At 36.9% G+C, this 14,766-nt stretch overlaps 2 protein-coding genes across 2 annotated transcripts in view; one reads left to right on the forward strand and one right to left on the reverse strand.

Annotated features, from left to right (window-relative positions):
* LOC138694693 (uncharacterized) overlaps positions 1 to 14,766 on the forward strand; it is a 129,302-nt gene that overhangs the window by 85,690 nt on the left and 28,846 nt on the right. The gene's annotated exons all lie outside the window — the stretch shown is intronic.
* Positions 1 to 14,766, reverse strand: part of LOC138695201 (uncharacterized) — a 31,071-nt gene that overhangs the window by 5,582 nt on the left and 10,723 nt on the right. The window lies entirely within an intron of this gene.

Raw genomic sequence — 14,766 nt, forward strand, 5'->3', positions numbered from 1 at the left:
TACGCTTATCACCAAACACAAATTAAATTTAACAATAATTGTGTATTACAGTATATTAAAACATTTTTCAAATCGATCAAAACTCGATTAATCTATTAATCGATTAATCGATTAAATTCAAATAATCGATTAAATGTTTTTATCGATCAACAGCACTATTTATCAGTCATCCTACAATACAAACACAAGTAACAGAATTCCCTGTCGTGCTCAGCATGGTGCAAGTATATTTATTATTATTATTATTATTATTATTATTATTATTATTATTATTATTATTATTATTATTATTATTATTATTATTATTATTATTATTTCTAACAATGAAGCCAGCGGGTCCAGTTTCAATTCGTGGTTGGGACAAGTTATCTGGTTGAGGTTTTTTCCGCAGTTTTTCCTCAACTCATTGAGAGCAAATATTGGGTAATTTTCGGCACTAGATCCTGGCCTCATTTGTTGACATTGCCACTTTCATTTGACCTAGACCCTAGATAATCACCGCAGTTAATAAAGCGTCGTAAAATAACCCACTAAAACATACATCAAGACGTCGGCTTAGAGTGTAAACCTGCTAACTAACAAAAAAGGTAATTTTTACAGGGGGAAAAAAACTGGGTATAAATTAACTCTGAAACGTCAGGACCAAATCCAAAGTATAGCTGGTGAAACTTCAGGACCAAATCCAAAGTACAGGTGGTAATACCACATTGCCATCTGTATTTTGAATTTGGTCCTAAAGTTTTAAGGTTAATTTATACTCCGTTTTTTTGTTTTCCCTGTAAAATTACCTTTTTGTTAATTAGCAGGTTATACTCTCTAAGTCGACGAAAAGTTTATTACTTGAATTCGTTCTATTATTTTATCAATTTTATAAATTGCCCATGATTTTGTCGACTTTGATGTAAGTGGCGCAAGCATTGTGTTTATGTCTTCTACACCAATATTCCGGGGAACAGAGATTTGGAGAAAAGTAAAGAATATAATTACACAATAGCCTAGATCATATATGTAACGGATAACTCCTCGCTACGTTAAAATCGGCAGCACTTTGAAGAGAACAACCGCCAGGTTCGCCACCCGTCCGCCGTAAACAAACACGAGATGGCAGCACAGTCGCTAATGCAATTCAAATGGGTATTATGACGTGACTCCTTATGTAACAACTATAGTCCCGTCGCTCTAATTTCCGGCAGCCAATCGCGTTGCAGGTCAGCTACATTTAAACGCGTGCGTCTTGTGATTCGCTGATTCATTTCTTAAGGCTCGATAAATACTTAATATAATCGCCCGCCATTTTAGCTCTATCGTTAGCGTTCGCAGAAAGCACACGAAGAAGTTATTTGCCGCTCAATTATTTGCTGAATTACATTGGGTTTGATTTATTATCATAGGAGCTACGACATGATAATGTTTAACGGTGTGGCAAATAAATTCCTCGTATGGTAGCTCGGCAACGTAAGAACAAAAATGGCTAACGATACTACCTACCTAGACTTTATAGAGCCTTCACTTTCTAAGACGTAAGCAAAGAGGCGGAGTCACGCCGGAAGTAACAGCGTCGGGACTATAGATGGTAGCGTAGTAAACCCGACAAAAGTTGTTAACCTCAAAGCCTATAACCCCGACATATCTGTTACATATATGATCTAGGACAATAGGAACATCTGTACATGCGACTCATTGGCTGTAACAGCTCAACTGTTAATCTTAAAGGAGCAGTCCGCAATAAAATTCTAAATATGGATTATATTATAGGATGTTTACCTAAGTAATCCTTGGATTAACGGCGTTTGTCGCATCTCTCTATGCCTTTTAGTTTGCGAAATATTAAAGGTCTTACTGCAAGCTCTGACGTCATAACCACTGAACGCTTCATAAACCTGCATCTTAGATCCGTTTGACATACAATATAGAATGAGTAAATACATATTTATATGTTACAGTCAGTTATTATTAACACACTTAGGATCTATCACATGCATATACTGCAACAATAATAATAATAATAATAATAATAATAATAATAATAATAATAATAATAATAATAATAACTTACCCAAAGTCTATTCCAGTTTAAATCTCGTGTACAATCCATTCTGTTCCGGAAATATTGTTCTAATTTTATTCACCACATATAAAGATATAACCACTCTGTTCCTTCCTTCAGTTGCTGTCCATAAATTTATCCAAGCAATAAACTGCTTATAAGTAACATATCGCCACGTTTTGTTCGTTGAATTGTCTTTTGTAAGTAATTTATAAAATGTTGTCTTGCCGATGAAACATAGTTGTAAAGTTTTTAAAGTATAACGCAACCTATGGGGCTTTTATTGTACCTCGGTTCGGACTCCCACTCCCAATTGTGGGCATTCTGGCACACTGCATTAACTTTCACCAGTGTTCCCATTGTTTTACCGAAATATTTGTAACAGGGGAATGACATATGTTACAGAAGCGAAACAAAATTTATAACGCTGACCAAAATACAAAAAACACTTTTTGGGTCCTTAAATTACTTTCTGTTTCATGTGCAGCATCCTCGGAACCTGATGAATTAGAATTTGAAGTTTCTTCTTCTATTTGAAAAGATGTGTCTGTCAGTTTCTGGCTCCCCCACATCTGACTCACCACACACATTTCTTAGCGTCTCGCACCCTATCTGACACTGCACAGCTTTGTTTATATTAGGTTCCTGTGAATTTTTTTCAGCCTCTTCGGAAACTACACACACGTCAATATCTTCAGCTATAGGTGCATCACTGCAACTTGCTATTGCTTCTTCGACGAGCTTCTTTCGTTTATAAGCAGAGGAGCGCGTAGTATCAGAACTGTCTTGGGTAGATTCTCCTTTCAAAAATAAGGAAGGGACAGCAGTTTTCTTCAGTTTCATACGAGTTCTATTGTCTTTCATTAAACGTCTTTTTAGTAGAGACGATTCTTCGAAATCAGTTTCATGGAAATGAATGGAACACACAACAGCAGTTTTCGATGGTGCAAAACCTTTTCTGTTGATTTTCTTCACCCATGCTTTAAATCTTTGCGGTGACTTTTCTCTGTTCGGAAATACATGAAATGATACCCCTTCTCCATGTTCTGCTTTCGCTGTTCCTTCTGAACACGAAAAAACACAACACCACGGCATTTTAAACTGTATTACGATATAATTTCTTCTGTTTAGTCTACTGTAGTTTAAAATCGTTCATCTGAAGGAAAATAAGTCTACATAAAACCACAATATCGGTATGTGCTGTTTTTACGATTAAATGAAAAGCAAAATATTACTCCACACAATCACAACTAAGTCCGAAATTCTGTTCACGTTTACTACGGCACGAGAAGATACAAAACACTGCACTCAGGGATGTTCTCGGTCTACTACGCAATCACACCAGTTCAGTGGCTATGACGTCATAAGTATTTATGCAGAGTCAGTAACTCAAGGACCATGCCTCGCGTTGACATGCGGTAAAGTACAGTCTGCTAAGATTTAAAAAACGTGTTTCATTAAAGCCAACTTAATTTTATCGCGGACTGCTCCTTTAATGAGCGCATCTTCTTCATAGTAACTATATATTTCGCTTGCGTCACGACGTAAGCCGCTTGCCTGGCGCGCGGTCTCTAATTATTGTAGAAATATCATTATCAGAACTATCACACTTTGCTGGAAGGAGTATTCACAATACTACTACAGCATTTCAATAGTACTCGTAGATTAAAACCTACCTGGTCTGGCAGTAAGAAGAATATCACTTACAAGGAGAAAGCAACATGTAAGGTGGAATTTCATATAACCAAACATTTTAGAAACCATAAACGGCGGCTTAAAATAAAGAGTTGAAGTGATTTAGTTTTGTCTACTAGATCATCATAGGAACATGATTATTTTACTTCGGAGAATCGCGCGAATCGTTTGCAGGAGCCTCATCGCTGACTCGCCGAAATGAACGATGACACAGCTCATCTGCCCTGAACCTTGGGGAGTTTAGGGGTGTTGTTTAGAGGGATGTGAGGCTAACTTTGGAGCAAGCGGCTGGCTAACGGTACTTTTGGTGTGAATACCCTCTGCTTAATCCTCTTTCTATTTTCTCTAAAAAAACATTTCTCTCCCTTCATTTGTACTTGGAAGACGAAGGTGAAAGTTTGGTTAGTAGAATTGCTAGAGTAAATATATATTCAAAGATAAGACGTAGCAATATAACCTTTCATGTGTAGTGTACTCCATAGCAACGTGGCGCGGAATTGGTAAATCAATGTTTTTATAATACATGCTACATTGTATTTCTAACATTTTCTCCATTCACTACTAGTGCGAAACTACTACCCCAACTCCGCATTCCTTCCAGAGCAGATGAACTGTGTCACTGACAGTACTGTACCTCTTATGGGAACAGGGTGGATCTTAGGACCTTTTCCAGGACGAAAGGTTGAGCGTGGGGTTCAACATATCTAGTTTAGGCCTACTATACAATATTTTATATTATGGAAATGCCAAATACAAATAATAATAATAATAATAATAATAATAATAATAATAATAATAATAATAATAATATAATATGATATAATATAATATAATATAATATAATATATAATATACATTTGTTTGAAACATTCAACATTAGATCTTAATTAAAAATGTTTTTTAAGGAATCCGGGGGTTCATTGCCGCCCTCACATAAGTCCGCCATCGGTCCCTATCCTGAGCAAGATTAATCCAGTCTCTACCATCATATCCCATCTACTTCTCGGTCTCCCCAAAGGCTTTTTACCTCCGGTCTCCCAACTATCACTTTATATGCATTTCCAACATTAGATCTACATTTTAAATTTTAAATAAATCTGAAATTGTAGTCTGTTTCCTTCTCGCTTTCTGAATTATTGTATTTCCTATATAAGATATATTTAAACACCAGAAATAAGTTTAAGTCCTTACTTTTTCTATAAAAAAAACACTTTCCTCACCTATTCTATTGCAGCCTCACTTGCAAGAGAAGATTAGAGCACTGGTGGGAGAAGCTCTAAAACGGACGACTATTTTCTCACCATAGTAGGTGAAGTATGTATTGTACTCCAACCCAGGGTTGCCAGATAAAGGAAACGGAATCGTCGTACAAACTTATGAAAAATGTCGTACTTCAGCATAAAATTGTCGTACATTTATCATTTTACTATTTTTATAGATGGTGCGCAAAAATATATTTCACATAACACCCAAAAAAGTGGTTAATAGGCCTATAAATAAATAAATAAATAAATAAATAAATAAATAAATAAATAAATAAATAAAACTCTACAATAAAATTTTAGTCCCAATTAGGAATATTACTAACTATTGTTCACATCCACAATGACTTCCAGCATTCAAACAAACCAGCAGCCATTTCTTCATCCAATCAAGAATATTACTAAATTACAATTGATATCCACAATAACATTTAGCATTCAAATTACCTTCTTCATCGAGACCGTCATCCCTGTGTAAAGCAAGCACGATGACGCTCGGTCGCAAAAACATTATTATATTGAAAGCCAGGAGAAACTTTATCTTGGCCGGCGCGACGGCAGATATTTAATATCTATCAGTGCGGCAGCTGATGGTTACATCAAATTAATCCATCTGCAGTCGACTCAAACCCTTCACCGCTAAAAGTCGCTAAATAATTTATTGTCCGCGCGTTTAGACTTCTTAATTCTACTGCGGTACTATTCGTATTTCATTGTTAAAATACCTCCATTGTTGAACATACAAGGAAATTAGCAGACCTCTGAACTCGTGTTACTTTGAATAAGCACCATACATGAAACCTGGAGCTCAAGATGACGAATTATGACTTGCACGGCAAATATAGTCACCATATTGATTTTCAAAGCATCCTTTATCCCTTTAAAGCATTTTTTCATATTAGCCAATGACATACTTAATGAAGAAAAGTTGTCTAGAAAAGTGAGGAATTAACTGTTGATTTTATTTTAATATAGACCAACATTATAGGTTCCAAAATAATTTTGCCCCTTTAGAAAAATAGTCGTACAAAATTGCGTACGACATAGAGTTCGGTCGTACCTCGTACAATTAATCAAAATAGTCGTATGCGTACGACTATAGTCGTACGTATGGCAACCCTGCTCCAACCAGGAGAAAGTCTCAGGGGAATGAGACGCAGCGGGGTAATGCTATGAATGAATGTTGATGTCATAAAATGTCATAAGGTCACACACGTGGGTACGTGCATCCCTATTGGCAAATTCTCAAAGCACAAACGATAACACTGATACATATTTATACTACCCTAGTTACAAAATTAGATCACGGTTAATCTCCAGGTCTTTTATTCCCTCCATACAGGAAATAACATATGCAGGAGAGCGCATGGTTTTTAAACTGACGTTATGACGGTAATATTATCTATCTACTTCGCTACAATAGATGACGCAATAGTAAGCACATTCCTTTCACGGTTAATCTCCTGATTGGAGAACAGTAATGAGAAGTTATGAGTCACACGAGAGAGATAATTATTGTCCTAAGGCCTCAGTTCGAGTAGTTACCAGATGACTGACGATGTCTATAGTGCGTCTCGTGTCCACTATTGAGAAATTTTAAGTAAAAAAAGTTTATAGCCTATAGCTGTCCGTGTTCATTATAGAAAATGTCCGCTGTTGAGAAGGTATTTTCCCATAAAAAAAAAGCATGTAATTCAGCAGGGGGAATTTCAAAGTGTCTGTTGTTGAGAGATGTCCACTAAGAGAAGTTTCAAAGTGAGTCGTGGAAGAGTATTCAGCTGAATAAACGAAATTGTAACTGCAATTAGAATTGTTCGTTTCGTCAAACATATTGTGTACTTGATGTTTTTTACTCATCATTTAATTTAAATGAATCCCTCACTATACCAGTTTCTGATTATGCTCTGCTAGACGATCTACCGTAAAAGAAAAATTACAGCGTGAAATTCCGATTGTTCTTTGCTAAGCTAGACGATCTCCCGTAAAAGAAAAACTAAAATGTGAATTCCTGATTATGTTCCACTAGACGATTTCCCTTAAAGAAAAAATTATAGCGTGAAACCCTGATTGTGAAAAAACTACAGTGTGAGATCCTGATTGTTCTCCGCTAGACGATTTCCCTTAAAGAAAAATTAGTGTGAAATGCTGATTGTCCTCCGTTAGGCGATCTTCCTTAAAAGAAAAATTGCAGCGTGATATCCTGATCGTCGTCTGCTAGACGATCTCTCGTAAAAGAAAAACTACAATGCGAAATCCTGATTGTCCTCCGTTAAACGATCTGCCCTAAAAGAAAAATTACAGCGTGAAATCCTGATCGTCCTCTGCTATAGTGAGGGTCACCCTAGATCATTATTATATATGATCTAGGGAGTCACACAAGAACATTTCCTAAACAGCAAATATTGCCGTCTTGTCAGTGTCGCCAACTGTTACCAGTTATCACACGATCTTACGTACTAAATGACTTATTTAGCCTACTTACCGTACTTTATGTTGGAAGGTTATTCTAAATAATTCAATAATTTGTAACATATTTTCGTAGGCAAACTATACGAGAAAGGGATCAACATGTCAAGTATTTTGTCTGGCAATACGAAATTCATTGGTTTGACTAAACAATTGACTCACGAGACCTAACCTAAAAATGTATTTTGTTTGACCACATGAAATTATTAGTACTAACTCCGAAAACTTACCTGAATTATAATCACAACACTACACATAAAATAACTATTATGTATTAATATTAATAATGATATTAATTAATTAGTTATTAGTATGTTCAAGTTTCACTAGCTTCCAGTAATGGCTCATAAATCTAGTACAATTTTAATTTCATGGAACTCCAGTACCGACACAATATTTGTCTCAGCTGCCAACACCAGTTATAAAATCACTACCATTTGTAGTATTTGTCAGTATCTAAATTCGAAACGAAGTTGGCAAAAGAAAATTCAACCTGCAAACTGGAAAATCACCAAAATCCACTAGCATTTATAGTAATGGGAGGGGGGGGGGGTGGAATGGTTAGGTTTCACTCTTAGGGGATGCAGTAAGCTGACCTGGACTATATAGATGATACCCAGTAAAAGAAAAATTACAGCAGAATCTAACCTCCACATGCCCATATGGAAAATTTTGAAGAGTTAGGTGAGCACCGGTTGTTTCTATTTTCGAACTAAGGCCGTGTATCAAATGCAACCCCTTTCTTCTCTTCAATTATTCTTTTCCACACAATTCTGCGGTCCTCAAAAGACCCCTACCTGTGATTATGAAATATAGCGAATGGCGACTCTTCTCCCGCTAGCCTCGCCCCTCCTCAACTGTTACATATACCCACCCCACTGCAATTGACGTCGACCAGTTCTGGATAATAGCTCTTGGTAACGGATCCAATAGATGGGTTCCCCTTTTCTGATGATGCCGTCGATTATATCCCAAACAGTGAATATTTCTGCATGTATAATATGGTACAAAAACCTAAACATTTCGTACCACGTTGAACTCCATGATTAGAATCATACTTAAGTACGTATTACTGTTGGGAGCTTAGAAGATTGCAAGCACAAGAAATATAATCACCAGCAGTCAAGCACACCACGCGCATTAGAGTCTGTTCAATTTTCTAAAAAAGACTTTGCCGAATGACCTGCTACCGCCCCCTTCTAATTGGTTGTGATAAATAAATGTATTTCTGTACGCCATAGAATCTTGTATTCGCGTATTGAAAACCAATCACAACCCTCGTTTAGGAAAACTGACGGCTTCCCTTCATTTCCACATAGAGGGAGAGTTGCTACATCTATGAATAAACTGAAGTAGCTGTCATTGAGCGGTCGATGGCCGCTAGGAATATGGCAGGATGTGAATGATGTGCAGGGGGTGGTCAGAGTTGTTTATGTAGGAAGTCGTAAATCTGCAAAGTGGGCGTTCGAAATTACCGAACTGCACACGAGGAAATTGTACAAACTTTATTACCTGTAGAGACATTTGCCTTCCTGAAAACACTGTATCAACTTCCAGAGAGCACTTACTCTGAGAGGGGATTTGTACTTGAACGCATGGAAAAATCATTATACTCTACTGCAGATTTCATCACCACATGGAGGGAGAGTTGCCACATCTACTGAATGAATAAACTGAAGCAGCAGTCATTGAGATGTCGAGGGTCTGTAGGAATGTGGAAACTGTGCATCATATGAATGGGAGTGAGATCTAACTTTGGGTTCATAGTTTTCTGTTTATTTAGTATTACATACTATGTGAAAAAATAATTTTAAATTTTCATATATGAACAACAATAAGGAGCTTAGCTATTTGTAGGGTTTGCTGATATTTAAACTGTAGAGCATAAAATTCGGAATAAAAAAGCCTAACCATATAATCAGCCCATGCGGCATCTGAACTCTCTCTTAAATATTTTACTTAGTCAAAGCTTGCCTTTCAATCATACAAGCGAACATAACATTTCACATTAGAGAAACACATGGCGAAACACTAGTGGCGTGTTCAGAGCGATGTTAGGCCTCCACGAAAATATCACATAGACAATGAATAAACATTCATATGAAGATAAATGCAAGCAAAACGAAGACCATGGTCATAGGAAGACAACTATAGAACGTAAACTTTCGAATTCTGAGGCAGTAGAGAGCAAGTGAATAACTTTAAATACTTGGGCTGCTGGCAGGAAATCAAAACGAGGATGATGATGTTTAGTTAACTGTCCGAACACAAGTCTGAACCTCACAAGTGATACCAACAAGACACCACTTATGAGGCAACTAGGCCAGGAGATAATGGGGTACAGTGCCAGTTCCTTTCTCCCTCCATTGCATACATCGCCGATTAGCTACTAATATATTGAGCCGTTGAGAGCAGAAATGGTGTAAGTAAAAAATGGGTACTGAGGGTTAAAGTAAACATTCTGTAAAATACAGCGCAAAGTAGCAATTAATATTTAAACTATTAGTAATCAGCACGAAGGACATATTAATTGCTACTTTGCGCTGTACTTTAAATCTCATTACCCAATTTTGACTTACACCACTTCTGCTCTGAACGGTTCTAATCAGACTTCAGATGTATACAAGCAATAATTGTTCTTCTTCTAACACATTCACACCATCAAGTGAGATTACTGTTTGATAATAGATTTACATATCAGCCAGAACCTCAATCAGAGGTGACGTAATAGATTAAAGTATTATTAATGATTATTATAATTCGTAATAGATTAACAAAATATTTATAGGCATTTATCTCTGATTGAGGCTCTGGCTGATAATGTACAGGAGTGGCAAAAAAACTGGACCGACCCTTGTAGCTGATTTCAGAGCCTTGTTCACTCCACAGCACGATAGACTGGTAACTAAGGCTTTCGTGGTTCGAATCCTGCCTGGGAAGGAAACTTTTTTTTGTTCCTTATCCAGATTTATTCCCAATACTTCAAGATTACTGGTAAAATTCATGTTCTGGGAATAATAAGTTAATCAAGTAGTAAAATATTGCTGCAATCGAAAAGTATTGGGAATAAATTTATATAAGGGACAAAAGAAAGTTTCCTTCCCAGGCAGGATTCGAACCACGAAAGTCTTAGTTACCAGTCTATCGTGCTCTGGAGTGAACAAGGCTCTGAAATCGGCTACAAGGGTCGGTCCAGTTTTTTTGCCACTACTGTACATTTATTATCAGGCAGTACATCTCACTTGATGACATGTGTCGGAGGAATTATTGGTATATACATCTGAAGTCTGATTAAGTAAACTATGTCACTTGTCAGTGATGTACGAAATGAAGAGGTGAAAGGAACTGGCCACCCTACTCCATCTCTCCGCTTAGCTGCTTCATTAGCTGTTAAGCCGTATTGGTATCACTTATTGATAGTTGTATTTAGGACTTTATAAAATAACTGGTGCTAACAATGAGTGTTTATGAAATGAAGACTCAAATTCTATCAGTGAAAGAGACTTATTGCCGATTGTTCAGTTTCTTTTCGGGTAACAGGGGTGCATTGTTGTGAAAATTAATTTGTAAGCTTTCGCCTAACTTGAACAACCTACCACCTCTTTTATTCTAGGATGGACTTTTCCAAACGAACTTCGGTTCCAGGAAATCATGTAAAAATTTTCTTCCCTCTCCTTCTAAGACGAATATGGAACGAACTTGCCCGACCAATGTTTGTAAGATTTTTTTTTTCATTTTAAATTGCATGTTTTGTAGTTTTTGGGACATTCTTGCATTTTAAGTATCGCTATATTTTCTTAAATATACGAAAAATACTAAAAGACGCTTTTTAGGAACAAACATAGTTTTTAGGCACTTATGGGTTTGTATGGTTCATTTACGCGTTTAAAATGTCCTATAGAATTTTAATAGAAAGATCCTTTGTACTTGAAACGTAGAGGTATCTTAATAACATAAGTCTAGGACGTAGCAGACAAAATAGGTAGGAACTAGAAATCCGCTCCTTATTTATGAGTCTTCGGACTGCTGACAACATAATAGCTATTTTATTAAAATTAACAATATCCATTAATTTCGTACATTTATTGTAAGCAGCTAATATTTTCGGCATGAGTAATAAACATCCTGGCTACTGAGATGCTTATCAGAATGATGTTCATCGTAATCAGAACCCATAGTCATGAAGATTACATTCCTTCTCCTCGTAATACATTGAGTAACTAACCTGACTTCGCGTGTTTCACCCAAGCGTCCTCATCTAAGAGTGACACGCTGAAGTTATATTTTTTCCGCTGCTTTGGCGTTGCCTTTGCTGCACCATGCGAGGCGAATTACATAGCACTTACATGATGATTAATAGAACAATGATGGAATGTTGGTAGGAGAAACGGGAGTAACCTACAAAAAATACCAAGCACCATCTTTGTCCACCACATTTTATTTCATTTGGACACGCCGGATTCGAACCCGGGTTACGAGCGTGGAAAGCCGACGGTTTAACAGTTCGGGTAGAATTTGAACAAAATTAATTATTTTCAAAACGACCATTGTTGTGCAAATAGTTTTGAAACTGAGTAGCTTAATAAGCACAAAAATATGTTCTTAAGATAGCCATAGCCTATTGCTGTCAACTACTCACCGTCTTCGTTGAGTTTTTCGCTTATTTCTTTCCAGCATTTCTCGATAACATTCCTGTTGCTGTGCAGTTTGTCTCTTCTGTTCCAAAGAGGAGAGTTTTCGAATACGGCTAAAATTAAGTCCTCACTATACATTTTTAATCGCTTACGTTGTGAGAGGTTCGGCGCGTGCAGCCGGGCAGCAGGAACTGAACTCATTCTGTCAAGCGTATACACTGCAGGTACCGGTTACGAGCACCGACATATCGGCGCCGACTGCCTGCGAGCAGGCTGCATGCTTCCTTTGTGTGCGCACCCGAGGTCTAGCGTTGGTGCCGTGACGTAGCTCTCGCAGCAGACAGCTGTGACGCCACGCCGCCGAATGGAAGCCATGATCGTGAGTCGCGTAGGGAATTGATATTTTGTTCTCTATATGTTTTTAAAAAGATCCTATGGGAAATGTGACGGTAATAGATAATATATCGTATAAAATTGTATTTGAGTTCTCTGCTGTTCCTGTAGTAGATATCTGGTTAAAAACAATGAACACGACTTCGATTCCCGACATAATATAAGATTTAACGTTCTTTCGTAGAAATGAACTTGTATCCCTAATTTTGTAAGCTTATGTCCTAGCTAACCCTAAACTGCGGCTTCATGTCAATTGTCAGTAGCAATGTTAGCGTTCTTTGAAGAGGCCATCGTTCTCTCCTGTTTATCTTAACAATAAAAATGTTTTGAAAGTACTCGGAGATTAAGGAATAAGGCAAATTTTTCTCATATTAATTTATTGTTGTTAATACTGATTAGCACACATTATTAATTTTCCGTTTCAGTGCCACCAACATGAAAAAAAAGATAATAATAATAATAATAATAATAATAATAATAATCATCATAATCATAATCATCATTAATATAATCATATCCTATCACGGAGTATATGTGAAATTTGAGAATTATGCCCAGATATTTGTTTTCGATCATTCTTGAGATCTGTTATGCTGTATCCAGTTATTGTCTTGCATTTTAATTAGCGTAATTTTTTATTCTTGATTATATCTTGTTCAAGCGGAATCGCAAGAGGCCGAATTTATTTGATATGTAAATTGCACAAGTTTTCGCATCATACAAAATTACAAATTTGAATGAATTTTATTAAGAAAGTACTGTATGAGGTCATTATAATTTCTACAAACTGTCGTCTTATGTTATCGCCGCATTGACTTTCCTGTCAAAGAACGCCACCAGAACAAGGTATTTACGTTACAACGAACGACAGTGCTATTTCAGAGAGTTCCACACTCACAGTTACTTTAAAATTAATAAAATGCAGATGTGTAGGTTCAAAACAAGGAATTATGTCTTTCTAGGTCCTGACAAGAAAAATAGGTCATTTTAGGTAAAAACCTAAGAATTAGGTCTTTTTAAATCCTATAACATTTAAGTATGTTATTAGCTGGTACATAAAACGGAGAAGGAAAGTCACATTTCAAGACTAACGACATACAACAGAATAGGTTCGAACGCTGTTATTCCCGGCGTGACTCCTCCTCTTTGCTTACGTCTTAGGAAGTGAAGGCTCTATAAAGTCTAGGTAGGTAGTATCGATCGCCATTTTTGTTCTTTCGTTGCCGAGCTACCAAACGAGGGATCTATTTGCCACACCGTTAAACATTATCATGTCGTAGCTCCTATGATAATAAATCAAACGCACTGTAATGCAGCAAATAATTGAGCGGCAAATAACGTCCTCGTGTGCTTTTTGCGAACGCCAACGAAAGAGCCAAAATTGCGGGCGATTATATATTAAGTATTTATCCAGCCTTAGAAAATGCTTAACATTTTCATTAGCGAATCACAAGACGCACACGTTTAAATGTAGTTGACCTGCAACGTGATTGGCTGCCGGAAATTAGAGCGACGGGGGCTTGATTTTGACTTACAAGAGAAGCTCGACAACACTGACTCAAATAGGATTACTTAGGTGATATTATTATTTCCTGTGTTGATATTATTGTAGTACACTATTGTCACATATTTACAAACTTAAAAATATTTTGGTGGAGGCGTACTGCACAATTTGGACAATAACTTTTTCCCACGAATTGGAAACTTTTATTCCCACCTCTCTCACTCACTCTCTCTCTCTCTGTCTGTCTCTCTCTATTCCTTTAACTGTTAAGCATTAACACACAGAGACTCGGTACCGCCAATGTTGCTTAATACAACAATTTGTTGTTTACTTATCTGTTTCCTAATCTTCCTTCACGATTTTCTGAGAAAACACGTGGCCAGTATCTTCATAGCAAGGAATTTCATTGAAAATTTTCCTGTAGACATTGTACTTTGTTCTTTGTTTAATGCCATATGAAACTGCTTATCAGATCACTGACTCACTGACTGACTTCAGTTCTTAGATCTATTGTCGGTAAAAGATTCATTCATTCAGTTTTCTGCCCAAAGACAGATCTTCCACTGCAAACCCAGCTTTCTCCAATCTTTCCTATTTTCCACCTTCCTATTTGTCTCCTCATATGATCCATATATCTTAATGTCATCTATCATCTGATATCTTCTTCTGCCCTGAACTCTTCTCCCGTTCACCATTCCTTCCAGTTCATCCTTCAGTAGGCAATTGTCTGTAGTAGGTCACCAGCCAGACGCAAACTTTCAAAAT

The sequence above is a fragment of the Periplaneta americana genome, chromosome 2 (assembly GCF_040183065.1).
Source record: "Periplaneta americana isolate PAMFEO1 chromosome 2, P.americana_PAMFEO1_priV1, whole genome shotgun sequence".
NCBI classification, from domain to species: Eukaryota; Metazoa; Arthropoda; class Insecta; order Blattodea; family Blattidae; genus Periplaneta; species Periplaneta americana.